The sequence below is a fragment of the Cibotium barometz genome, chromosome 15 (assembly GCF_041138505.1).
Source record: "Cibotium barometz isolate CiBa-2024 chromosome 15, ASM4113850v1, whole genome shotgun sequence".
NCBI classification, from domain to species: Eukaryota; Viridiplantae; Streptophyta; class Polypodiopsida; order Cyatheales; family Cibotiaceae; genus Cibotium; species Cibotium barometz.
In genome coordinates, this window is record NC_141060.1 from 9,863,632 (window position 1) to 9,878,005 (window position 14,374).

Below are 14,374 nucleotides of genomic sequence, written 5' to 3' on the forward strand. Positions count from 1 at the left end.
CACACTCACTAGTATGCATTAGGGAGAGAGATTAGCAAGAGCAAGACGCAATTGCACAATCGGAGAGTATGTTGTATTATGAGAGAAATTCACTTATATACATGGCCATAAGTGTTCACACTCACTTAAGCTATGGCTGGCCGGATACTTTAGGCTCATAAGAGGCCTAATGCTATTACAATGGATAATCTCATATATTATCCATGAAGTAAATCACTTAGGACTTCATCCTAACTTGTTACCACACGCTCTTGAAGTGGGAATCACCATCACCCGTCCAAGTTGTAGCTTTGGACACTATTGCTTCATATCTTGAATGTATGACCCTTTGGTGTATCTACCGTGACTCCTTGATGTAAGATACTGCGGTAGCTCTTGTTAATCCTAGAATTGGATTAACAACTTCCTTTTCCTAAGGAATCAAATAGCTCCTAGGAGGGAGGGCGAACACTTGATTTAAATAGAAAGACTCTCATTTGCTAGTTTTAATTTAGACTTCTCTAGGAAAATTCTAATGTTTTTGAGATTTTATATGAAAGTTTTGTTATGTACATTATTTATATCTTTAATACACATTACATTTTCTTCTATAATAGGAGGGAGGGAAAAGAACGCTTGATTCAAATGGGAGACTGTCATTTTGCTATTTTTTCCCTAGGAAGATTATTATATTTTTTAAGCTTCATATTATTTAGTATAAGGTGTTTTCTCCCACCCCCGCCACCATCAACTTCATATCGTACCACCCATGATGGAATCATCAGTTTATTAGAATGTTTGTTTTATAGTAGCCGTGCCAATGGCCCAATTATTTACATATTTTTGGACCTTAGTCTTGCTACATTACACATTACTTGATTTCCTTAGACCATTCTTTGTCACAGTACTGATACCAGTTAGTGGACATGGTATTGGTACCATGCTTATGCAACATAATCATCTGATTGCTTTTGAAAGTAGAAAATTGAAACCATTTGAGCTTAAGTATAGTACTTATGATAAAGAATTGATTTCTGTTGTTTATGCATTAAAAATTTGAAAACATTATCTTATGGATTTTGAGTTTATAATTAAAACTAATCAACAAAATATTAAACATTTTCTTTCACAACCTTTAATATCAGATAGACATATTAAGTGGGTATCTTTTATTTAAAAATTTAGCTAGCTATTTAATATATACCTGGACATAAAAATGTTATCGCATAGAAAGGAGGGACCTCCCATTCTAACTGTGAAATGAACCTGGATTGTGTTTTCTCGTTTGTTGGTGTGATTGAGATTCCATCTTTGAGCTAGTAAGCCAAATCAAGATGATGCCATCTTAACAAGCATGATGCTAAAGAGAGAGAGAGAGAGAGAGAGAGAGAGAGAGAGAGAGAGAAGGTACGTTGTAACGTGGGCTTCACAAAGAGTGGTGCAAGCCATAACAAGGCGTTGATTTAACAATACTCAAGAGAGAGTTGCGTGAAAGTTTTTTCACGTGTACTTTGTCTCGGAGAGAATCACAAAATCAAGTTTAGACATAGGCCTATTTATGAATGCTGGAGAGAGAGAGAGAGAGAGAGAGAGAGAGAGAGAGAGAGAGAGGGTACGTGGTCGACAAAAGCCCTCCCCCTTCTTTTTCATTGTACCAACCTATTATGGAGTTAGCCCAATGTTAAAACTATTGTAACATGGGCTTATAAATAAATGATGTCTCGACAACCCCACATGAGCATGTGTGTGTGTGTGTGGGGGGAGAGAGAGAGAGAGAGAGAGAGAGAGAGAGAGAGAGAGAGAGAGAGAGAGAGAGAGAGAGAGAGACATTAGGGAAAACCTTTCGGGTTTGGTGAGTGACGGAGATTCCATGTTTGAATTCAAGATGCCATCTCAAGCATGACTAATCGAGAGTGTAAGTTTTGCATCGTGTAAGTTTTTGTCATGTACATGTGCTCAAGATTATGTATGTATATCTTTAGTGCAACATCACGTTCCCTTATGTCCTGGAGGGAATCTGAAAATCAAGTTTAGACATAGGCATATATATCAATACTCCTAAAGGTGGTCTATCCCTAGTTGATTACGTTGTGAAGAGAGTGTGGCTAAGAGAAAGGATCTCAAGGCTTATCATACAATAATCGAAGGGATTCATTCCACATGCCAGGAGCATCATCATCAGTCAATGATCACACATTGCTTGATGCCTTGTTTTGTAATGGTACTACACACACATTGAGAAAGAATACATATATATGCGTATGCATGATAATGCGGCACGTTCCTTCGTTTTTACAAAAAGGATTATTATGATTTAAAAAAAACTAGAATCCTTAGGTATCCTTATCCTCTTGATTGCTTGCACCTGTCCATTGTCCAACGTACTTTGAAAGAACGTGTATACTTCCTTCCATTCACGTATAATTATCTTGAAGCACTTGAATGAAGATGGACACTGCAACCCATACCATTTCTGGTCTGTTCCTCACAGCTCTTCGTATGCGTGTCTTTCTCAAGTATATATGAATAGCTTATAGAGCTTGAACGAGCATGAACATTAAGCCTATGATTATACTCGACGTGAGGAATCGTTGGACATCGATAGAGCAGAGTACATCACAAGGTAGATAATTCCAAATTCATTACGACATTTGAATCTGAGTTACATGTCATTCATCAAGTCATAAGATTTTCGAGCTCGTTTGTGTGAGTGAAGTCGATCATTAGTCCTACGTATTGATTTGTGTGATACAAAACTCATTTTCAAATGTGGTAATGAATTTGTAATTTTCCAATTTGTGAGGTACTTTTGAATCCCTATGGAACATAAGAACAGGCTTCAAGCTCATCAATTTGCGAATGTCAGTCTAGCATTTCTTCCAAGTATGCTTTCAGATTCATGTTCATTCGAGCATCTCAAATATGCTCTATGCCCAAGCACTCACACAATCTTGTTTTACAAGCTTCAGAGCATGGAGTGCACTTGGTTTTGATGAGATGATGATGATGATGTGTGTGTGTGTGTGTGTGTGTGTGTGAGAGAGAGAGAGAGAGAGAGAGAGAGAGAGAGAGAGAGAGAGAGAAAGAGAGATGTACCTACTTGCGTTTATGCACCCGTGTGTCAACACAACAAAAAGCACAAGCTCTAATCAACCTGTATAGGCTTTGTGATTGTAGTGGTTGGACCTTTCAACACACACATCCATCGATTGCCGATCCTTCTTGCCTATGTTGCTTTCTAGCTTCTTGCGCTCTACTGGGGTTGTGCGCTTCGCTTGCTTTCTCTCACATAAATACCACGTTAATGTTCCTCTTGTATGTAAGGAACTTTGATGATATGCCCGGTGTGCTTGTTGATTCTCACACAAAAAAAACGAGGAGAAGTTGAAATCCACAAGAAAACCCACGAATCATAGGTTGCCAAAATCCATCTTCTTTGTAGACACGCTTGGTGTCACAATGCTTTTTAGCAAAGAGAACTTTGGTGATATGCTCAGGGTGTTTTTGATTCACACACAAAAAAACGAGGAGAAGTTGAAATCCCCAAGAAAACCCACGAATCGCAAGTTGCCAAAATCCATCTTTCTTCTTGGTGTCGCACGGAAAAGCTTTTTAGCAAAGAGGCAACATCATCTTTTTAGCAAAGAGGCAACATCATCGTCTTCTTCGTATGGGTGTCTTTCTCAAGTATATATGAACAACTTATAGAGCTTGAACGAGCATGAACATCAAACCTATGATTATACTCGACATGAGGAATCACTGGACATTGATAGAGCAGAGTACATCGCAAGGTAGATAATTCCAACTTTCATCGCAAGGTAGATACTTCCAACTTTCATTACCACATTTGAATCACAGTTACATGTCATTCATCAAGTCATAAAATTTTCGAGCTCGTTTGTATGAGTGAAGTATTAAAGAAAACCATACATAAATTATGGCGAGTTGGCACAGTTCTCCCCGAAATTCAATAAACATAGGAGAACGTGCCCTTCCCCCATTTCCCAAATAGCAATTTCGATATTGAAAGTGGACCAAAACACCTTCAGTGTTGAAGGCGGCCATTAGTCCTACGTATTGATTTGTGTGATACAAAACTCATTTTCAAATGTGGCAATCAATTTGTAATTTTCCGATTTGCGAGGTACTTTTGAATCCCTATGGAATATAAGAACAGGCTTCAAGCTCATCAATTGCGAATGTCAGTCTAGCATTTCTTCCAAGTATGCTTTCAGATTCATGTTCATTCGAGCATTTCAAATATGCTCTACACTACACGAAGTATCTTGCCCAAGCACTCACACAATCTAGTTTTACGAGCATGGAGTGCATTTGGTTTTGATGATGATAATGTGTGTGTGTGTCTGCGTGAGAGAGAGAGAGTACCTACTTGCGTTTATGCACCGGTGTCAGCACACCAAAAAGCACAAGCTCTAATCGACCTGTACAGGCTTTGTGATTGTAGTGGTTGGACCTTTCAACACACACATCCATCGATTGTAGTGGTTGGACCTTTCAACACACACATCCATCGATTTTGCCGATCCTTCTTGCCTATGTTGCTTTCTAGCTTCTTGCGCTCTATTGGGGTTGTGCGCTTCGCTTGCTTTCTCTCACATAAATACCACGTTAATGTTCCTCTTGTATGTAAGGAACTTTGATGATATGCCCGGTGTGCTTGTTGATTCACACAAAAAAACGAGGAGAAGTTGAAATCCACAAGAAAACCCACGAATCACAGGTTGCCAAAATCCATCTTCTTTGTAGACACGCTTGGTGTCGCGATGCTTTTTAGCAAAGAGAACTTTGGTGATATGCTCAGCGTGCTTTTGATTCACACACAAAAAAACGAGGAGAAGTTGAAATCCCCAAGAAAACCCACGAATCGCAAGTTGCCAAAATCCATCTTTCTTCTTGGTGTCACGCGGCGATGCTTTTTAGCAAAGAGGCAACATCGTCTTCGCTGAGCTTTCATGGAAGCAAGAACCACCGCTCTCTTTCTATCTCCTACACGAAGGCGAGAGGCTTTCATGTGGGGCTCACCAAAAATATGAGGGCTCTTTTGTTGGGACCAAGCACCGCGTAGAGTCTCACTCGATCAGAAAGCTGGAAACCCCATTGTTTCTCATAAAATACACACAAGCTTTTTACATCAATCAGCGCAGCATATCGCCCCAAGATTATTGTGCGCGAGCTTTTGAAGGAAAGTTTTTTGAGCTATTTTTAGGAAGCTTGTTATTTAACGAGCTTTTCAAGAAATTTCGGTAATTTATTTTTATTAACATGCCACGTGGTTTTCTCTCCTTTCATGCTTTTTTGCAAAGATGTTAGGCTACCCAAGGTAAGGAAAATCCCAAGCTCATGGACAAGAGAAGGGAGGTTAAGTCCCACACCGAGAGTAGGATGTGGGACATAGGTCGATTTATCAACGAGAGAGAGAGAGAGAGAGAGAGAGAGAGAGAGAGAGAGAGAGAGAGGATCATTTTAATGTGTAGAAAATACTTAAAGGGTCTATGTGAGACTAAAATATGTCATATATGATCGTTAGGGATGATCCACCTCGAGACTGAAAAACGTAGCTCCTAGGAGATCTAAAGACTGTTAATGGCTTCTTTTTCCTGCTCTGCTGGCGAATATCGTAGCTCTTAGGAGGGCGGGCAAAGAACGCTTGATTCAAATGGGAGACCGTCATTTTGCTATTGTTTTTCCTAGCAGTATCATCAGCCCCACCACCAACGACGACCGATGTCGCACGATGACTTGTTTTGTTTTATTATTATTATTATGTTGATTAAAGAAAAAAGAAAAATCCCAAGCTCATGGTGGGCAAGAGAGAAAAGGGAGGGAGGTTTATTATTAGTCCCACATCGAGAGTAGGATGTAAAACGCTTAACCTAGAGGATGCCAAACGGGAACCAGCAAGAGCTTCATCCCGGGTGCAGTAGCGCCTTCGATCCGCGTCAGCGGAGGGACGTGGGCTGGGATCGGACGCGTGGCGCCGCTGTGCAGGACCGGTTGCTGGCACATCTTGTGGCGCGCCCATCTCCAAGCCTGGAGTGGAGGTATTGGCACCTTGCCGGAGGGTGAGGTTGTCTGCCATTCCCTGCAGTGGGGGGGACCGCGTGTCAGGCCGGGAACGGAGCAACGATTACCCCCCTCTCCCGGCAGTGGAGGGATAACGCCAGCCCTCGTGCGGCTGCCGACCATCCTCACGCCGCCGCCACTGCGAACCCCAGCCTTTTTCTAATTCTCTTTTCCAATTAATTATTTAAATATATCTTTTTATTAGAAAAACAAAAATAAAAAGTAACTTCTCCCTGCTGCTTGCAGACACCCTGAAGAGCGATAGAGGAGAGCGCTCGCTCTTCTTCTATAGAGAGAGAGAGAGAGAGAGAGAGAGAGAGAGAGGTACCAGTTTTTCTTTTGCGTTTTTGTTTGGTTGTGGGTCTTTTTGTTTGCAGGGACAAAAACGACTCGGGCACAGAGCTATAGCTAGGCACCCACCTTGGTGGATATATATATATATGTAATGCCAATCGTGGCTTTTTGGCCATAGCTCAAAAGGTAGGTGTCAGTTGGCTAGCTGGGCCGCATGGCAAGGAAGAAGCCATGTTTGTTTTGTTTGTTTTTTTGGGGGTTTAAGGGGGCTTCTCCCATGCCACATTGTCATACATGTCAGAAAAGACACCCCCTACTGTTTGTTGGTGGCTGGCGGTTGTGGAGTACATGATGCTGAGATTGCTAAAAAGAGGGGACTCTGGTGGACAGAGAGCTCAACACCACAGTAAGTCTCAGACAAGCTTTTGGATTTTGTGGACTGCACTGATTGTAGGCAGGCATGGGCATGATCAAAGCGCATTAAGTACAAGCATTTCAAGGGTGTCTTGAGAAATGCTGTCTCACGTTTGTTGGCAGCTTGGGGAAGCATACAAGCATAGACATTGGCCACTAAAGCCACGTTCAAGGAGGTCCATCACACGGACATCGTGTTGGATCCAGGCCTTGCAAGGGCTAGTAGGCCCGGCAACCACATACTGAGGCGACCGCGACCAAGAGTCCAGTTGTTGTTGCAACCATACATGGATGGAGGCTTTGGTTCTGTGGGCGACCACAACCACCACACATTTGAGGGGACCTTCACAATCATTGGGCTGGAACTCGGCTACAGGGGACCTGAAGCTATTGAGACAGCGCAGGAATCAAATCCCTTTCTCCTTATTTATCACTCCATGGCTATGGTGTGAGCTAATGAAGGTATTCTTCACTGCAGAGATGAAACCTCTTACCAATTGGACTACCACCCTGTTGTTGGCAATATGAGAGCTTTTGGAAACAGGTTTTGATGTTTGCAACATCCATATTCTAAAAAAGAATGGCAAGCTCAGGGCATGCGTGGATTTGAAGAAGGTCAGTGTGGCAATGCGGACACATCATTGCCCTTAGCATATATTGAGCATGTTTTGGAAAGAGTGGTAGTAGGGGGGGGGGGGCAGAAGCTTACAACTTTTTGGATGCATTTTGGGATACAATCAAGTGTCCATGGCCCCTAACGATCAATATAAAATAGTATTCACAACAACTACATGGGGAACGTTTCCTTACAAAGTCATGCCGTTCAGCTTGACCAATGCTCTGGTGATATTCCAGAGGTTAATGTGTACTACATTCAAAGACTACTTACAAAAGTGGTTGGAAATATTTATAGATGATCTCTGTGCACATTTACGATGGAAGGCAAACTCAGATTGCCTAAGAAAGATATCTCAAAGTAAAATTTGAATTGCATATCCTTGAACCCTTTGAAGTGTCAATTCTGGGTAAAACATGGTGTGATATTGGGTCACATAGTGTCAAAAAATGGTATTTCAATTGATGAGAGTAAAGTGAAACTAATTCTAAAACTACTACCACCCAAAGAAGTTTAATGACTCATGCGTCACATGGGCTATTATAGTAGACTTATTATCGCAGTTTACACTGAGATAGTATGTGCACTATATAGGTTACTCATAATGGACCAAGGACTATTAAGAAGGCATACAATGAATTGAAAAAGGCTTTGGCAAGTGCACCTATTTTCAGACCACCTAATTGGGACTTGATCTTTCATGTTCACAACATTAATGCCAATTTTACGAGTGTGTTTCTCGCAATCACGTGAATTCAAGCTAGACTACCCCGTGTGCTTTATGAGTAAATCACTAAACGAGGTGGAAATGAACTGCGCCATTACATAAAGGATTGGTGATGGTTTATGCGGTTAAGAAGTACATGCATTACCTGCTTTTGCCAATAAATTTGTGTTCTTTGTAGATCAACAAGCCTTGTTATACCTTGCCAATAAACCTTTCATAATTGGGCGAATTATGCGATGGTTTCTCTTATTGATGGAATTTGATCTGACTATCATATTTAAGAAAGAGAAACAACATATTTTGGTAGACCATATGTCAAGGACCCCCAAACGGAGCACCCGCCATAGAAGTTAATGATGATTTACCAAATGCAACTTTGTTTAGACTTGACTTGGTCCCCGAATAGAGCGAAAAAAATTTCACGTATCTCGCTTATGGATTCCCAACCAATAGGCCTTGAACAAAGATAGGATGCAATCGCTTATTAAGTTGGCATCCCCCAGTTAACTATATAAAATGGGTAAAGACCATAGAGACCATGTGCTAAGGTGTTGTGTAACGAAAGACAAATTGCTTTCTATCCTAGAGAAAGCAAATTGTGGAATTGTGTGAGGACATTTTGCTAGCTAAGTGATAGCTCGCAAGATCTTGCATGCCACTTTATGGTGGTTAGCCAACTATGTTTGGAGATTCTATGGAATTTGTGGATAGGTGCAACGAATGTCACCACTTCAATGTGCCTCATAAGAAGGATAGAATGCCTCTAACCCCTATATTTATGCACCACCTTTCATCCTTATCGTATTCTTAGATTCTTTGATATTATTACTACACATTTAACCTCTTTAACATCTACACTAGTATATGTTTTTGACCAAGTGAATATAGCCTACATTCTTGGAAGGGGAGGATGTACGTGCTGTGACCCTCCAAACCTGGATGAAGGTGTAAGGGATAGATCAAATGAGGAACATACTTCCCCTGTCCATAGGCCTCTCATTTCTTTAACTCTAGAAAGTAAAGAAAATAAAAATAAGGAGATTACTGACAAACAAAGGGACACTTACTGGGAGAATATGGCTAAGCACACAAATCTTTCAAATCCAAAAGCATGCAAATCTTGCAAATCCGAAAGCACGCAAATCTTGTAAATCCAAACTTAGTTGATCTACTAGAAATCAAAATTATGGTATACATCGTCAACTACCACTATAAGATATGGTGGATAAGTACCATGTAGAACAAAGAGGAGGTTATGAACAAATATAACCAAATGTTCATAATCGATTGTTACAACATCTAGCAAACTCGGAGATCACACTTCCTAGAGGTATCAAAATCGGTAGTTATGTACAAAAGAATGCCATAAATAATTTCAATGGATCCCCTATACATGCCAATAAGAAGAAATTATCTAAAGCAGATTTTAGAGCTCATAAAGAAAGGGACTCCCATAATTGTTTCGAATTTTTCTTGTTTGAGAAAATAATATCTTTACTACCTTAAACTAGTAGTGCAAGTACACATTCTTACTATCATTAAATCTTGGTGAATCACTCTAGATCCAGTGATTGTTACAAACAATCAGATTTTTTAAATTACTCATTATCTTTCTTGATCAGCAAATGAGTATGCCTACACATTCAGTAGCAAGGAAAGATTAAAGTTTGATCTAAATAAGGTCCTAGAAGAGGACAATCTTCATGTTCCACTACCACAACCTTGGATGCATGCCCTCCTCCATGCATATAACTTTTGAGGATATGATCAACACAAATTTATCAAGGCTGTTCTACTACCCGAGGTGCACCCTACCAGTAACTACAAACCTTGAGATCTATAGTAGATCCGAAGCCTCTATGAAATAAAGAATCTACAATAGGTAGGGGGATGTTAATCCCATTTTCGGTTAGTTAAACATCTCTTCTCCACACATGAGAGATGCCTTGTGATAAGTGTCAAGAATGATAGTGTAAAATGTTGTGTTATGAGAAAAGCTAGCCCAACGACGAAGCTCAATATAAGTTTTTGGGCACCACCATAATGAGAAAGCTCACTATAAATGTTTGGAAACCCAAGTGCGAATAAGGGCCAGATGTATACGTGTAACGTTTTCTCATCTTCAAGGGACAATCGTCCTTTATTCCAAACGAGTCTTGCTTGTCTGGTTGCTTTCTGATGCTCTAGTCTTGTGTGTGAGAGAGAGTTAAGAGTAGTTTGCATGATTCTTAGTGCATGTGCCTCTTGTCCATTGTGTAAGAGTAAGCAAGAGAGAGAGGATTAAGAGACCTTAGAGAAGCATGTGGAGATCCTTGTGGTGACAACAAGGAGTAGGATTAGGAGCAGGAGAAGCTAGCATCAACTATAAAATGGGTAAAGACCATAGAGACCATGTGCTAAGGTGTTGTGTAACGAAAGACAAATTGCTTTCTATCCTAGAGAAAGCAAATTGTGGAATTGTGTGAGGACATTTTGCTAGCTAAGTGATAGCTCGCAAGATCTTGCATGCCACTTTATGGTGGTTAGCCAACTATGTTTGGAGATTCTATGGATTTTGTGGATAGGTGCAACGAATGTCACCACTTCAATGTGCCTCATAAGAAGGATAGAATGCCTCTAACCCCTATATTTATGCACCACCTATCATCCTTATCGTATTCTTAGATTCTATGACATTATTACTACACATTTAACCTCTTTAACATCTACACTAGTATATGTTTTTGACCAAGTGAATATAGCCTACATTCTTGAAAGGGGAGAATGTACGTGCTGTGACCCTCCAAACCTGGATGAAGGTGTAAGGGATAGATCAAATGAGGAACATTCTTCCCGTGTCCATAGGCTTCTCATTTCTTTAACTCTAGAAAGTAAAGAAAATAAAAATGAGGAGATTACAAACAAACCAAGGGACACTTACCATCCCTCTTATTCTTCTTTCCAAAATTTTGCGTTTCCCACTAACACTCTTGACCCCAAGGAGTTGTCGGAAGGTATGCAAAATGTGCATTGAATCCTCCACAGCTAAAAGATCCATTTCAAGAATCAAGGGCTATCTCTACCAATACAAATGCCATCTTGATGTCACCCTAGTTATGCCAGGAGCCAATGAATATGAATTGATGTTTAGAATAGGCGATTCACGCTCCTACAACCAAAGCTCATGCTAAAAGTATTACAGTAAATCACACCCCTCGATCCAACTACATCGATCTTGCCAAAGGCTTATGTAAATTCAGATAAGCAGCCATGGTTACCTTACCCCGTTAGAGGTCCTAGGCAGCTAGAAGTGTAAGAACGAATGTCAATGATGATAGGGGATGGAACTTTATGGGAAAATATGGCTATGCAGCCATGGTTACCTTACCCCATTAGAGGTCCTAGGCGGCTAGAAGTGTAAGAACTAATGCTAGTGATGATAGGGGAGGGAACTTTATGGGAGAATATGGCTAAGCACACAAATCTTTCAAATCCAAAAGCATGCAAATCTTGCAAATCCGAAAGCACGCAAATCTTGTAAATCCAAACTTAGTTGATCTACTAGAAATCAAAATTATGGTATACATCGTCAACTACCACTATAAGATATGGTGGATAAGTACCATGTAGAACAAAGAGGAGGTTATGAACAAATATAACCAAATGTTCATAATCGATTGTTACAACATCTAGCAAACTCGGAGATCACACTTCCTAGAGGTATCAAAATCGGTAGTTATGTACAAAAGAATGCCATAAATAATTTCAATGGATCCCCTATACATGCCAATAAGAAGAAATTATCTAAAGCAGATTTTAGAGCTCATAAAGAAAGGGACTCCCATAATTGTTTCGAATTTTTCTTGTTTGAGAAAATAATATCTTTACTACCTTAAACTAGTAGTGCAAGTACACATTCTTACTATCATTAAATCTTGGTGAATCACTCTAGATCCAGTGATTGTTACAAACAATCAGATTTTTTAAATTACTCATTATCTTTCTTGATCAGCAAATGAGTATGCCTACACATTCAGTAGCAAGGAAAGATTAAAGTTTGATCTAAATAAGGTCCTAGAAGAGGACAATCTTCATGTTCCACTACCACAACCTTGGATGCATGCCCTCCTCCATGCATATAACTTTTGAGGATATGATCAACACAAATTTATCAAGGCTGTTCTACTACCCGAGGTGCACCCTACCAGTAACTACAAACCTTGAGATCTATAGTAGATCCGAAGCCTCTAAGAAATAAAGAATCTACAATAGGTAGGGGGATGTTAATCCCATTTTGGGTTAGTTAAACATCTCTTCTCCACACATGAGAGATGCCTTGTAATAAGTGTCAAGAATGATAGTATAAAATGTTGTGTTATGAGAAAAGCTAGCCCAACGACAAAGCTCAATATAAGTTTTTGGGCACCACCATAATAAAAAAGCTCACTATAAATGTTTGGAAACCCAAGTGCGAATAAGGGCGAGATGTATACGTGTAACTTTTTCTCATTTTCAAGGGACAATCGTCCTTTATTCCAAACGAGTCTTGCTTGTGTGGTTGCTTTCTGATGCTCTAGTCTTGTGTGTGAGAGAGAGTTAAGAGTAGTTTGCATGATTCTTAGTGCATGTGCCTCTTGTCCATTGTGTAAGAGTAAGCAAGAGCGAGAGGATTAAGAGACCTTAGAGAAGCATGTGGAGATCCTTGTGGTGACAACAAGGAGTAGGATTAGGAGCAGGAGAAGCTAGCATCAACTATAAAATGGGTAAAGACCATAGAGACCATGTGCTAAGGTGTTGTGTAACGAAAGACAAATTGCTTTCTATCCTAGAGAAAGCAAAATGTGGAATTGTGTGAGGACATTTTACTAGCTAAGTGATAGCTCGCAAGATCTTGCATGCCACTTTATGGTGGTTATGTTATGACCCATGTTATTCCAATAATAATCATGGTCATTTAAATTTATATATTTTTTATGATGCCTATTTCTCATCATGAACACGTTAGGATTGATTGATGTGATGTCAATTGATTATTACTACTGACGTGGTTTATGTTTATGAGTTTAGGTGATGAGGTGTGCAAGGGTACCGATTTAGGTGTTGCACAGTGTGAGGGTACCGATTTAGGTGTCGCATGGATGGTGGATTGAGTCATGGCGTGTGGACAGATCTCACAATATTTTGTGGCTGTACTATGGCGTTTGATATTATTTTGACATCAGTGTGATGTGTGTGTGTGCATGCGTCAATTTATTGTACAGTGTGTGTATGAGCACTAGTTGATTTATTTTGTAATGTGCATATGTGCATAAGTTAGATTATTGCATTAGAAAAATAGTGCAAACCTTAGAAGGTTTGAGGACAAAGGTCAATTGAGTACAAAGGCTAATTAAATGGCAAAGTCCAAATATGGATGTATACTTTATTTTTGGCTGAAAGCCTACTTTTGATATATATCACAAATACCCACGCGAGGAGAAGCCACTCACATTGGGGGGGGAAGATTGCACCTAGTCTTGTGTTGGGCCTTGTGTTGATGGTGAAGTATTTCTTTCTCTTGCTCTATGTTTTGATATGTGTTTTTAATTTTCAATTTAATTCAAGTAGTTGTTTTGATATTTGATATAATTTTTATGAGTCTTTTGATTATTCTCTTCAAGAAAATTAAGGGTCCGGTTGCAGTGGTATCAGAGCTTTGGTGTAATTTAATTTTCTTGAAGGCGGTCAAAAGAGGTGAAAGAGACAAAAACAGAGGTGATTTTGGTAATTTTCTTAAATTTAAATTGAAGAAGAACACGTTTAGGGATTTTTGTTTATGTATGGATGAAATAAAGCTTGTGTTTAACGATTGGATAATCAATCTCCATCAATCTATTGCCCAAAGGGTAAAACTAGGTGAAAAACCATTAGTGGGTTTCCCAAAACCATGAAACCACCTTCCTCTTCACTAATCCTCTTCCTAATCTGTCTGTATGGATGGGTTTCAAAATTGATAGTCAATCCTGCTTAGCTTTCCAATTGCTAAACCATTGAGGGAGGAAGCAATCTATAATGGACGGTGTATAATTCACCAAGAGCTAATTTATAATTTATGGAGAAATAAGGTCTGTGAGAAATTAAAATTCTAAAAATTGATCTTTCTTCTCTTTCTCTCTCTGCCTCCTTCGTACCCGGGCGGTAGCGCACAGCGCACAATCATTCCTCTCTCCATCCAGCCGACGGCCTGCGCCCAGCGCATCCTGAATGGGGCAGCTTCATAGATTTTAAAATATATATAT

General features: G+C 39.8%; 1 pseudogene; it reads left to right on the forward strand.

The window, feature by feature from the left end:
- Nucleotides 1-6,017: 6,017 nt before the first annotated feature.
- On the forward strand, nucleotides 6,018-6,164 carry LOC147630951 (signal recognition particle RNA; annotated as a pseudogene).
- Nucleotides 6,165-14,374: the final 8,210 nt, after the last annotated feature.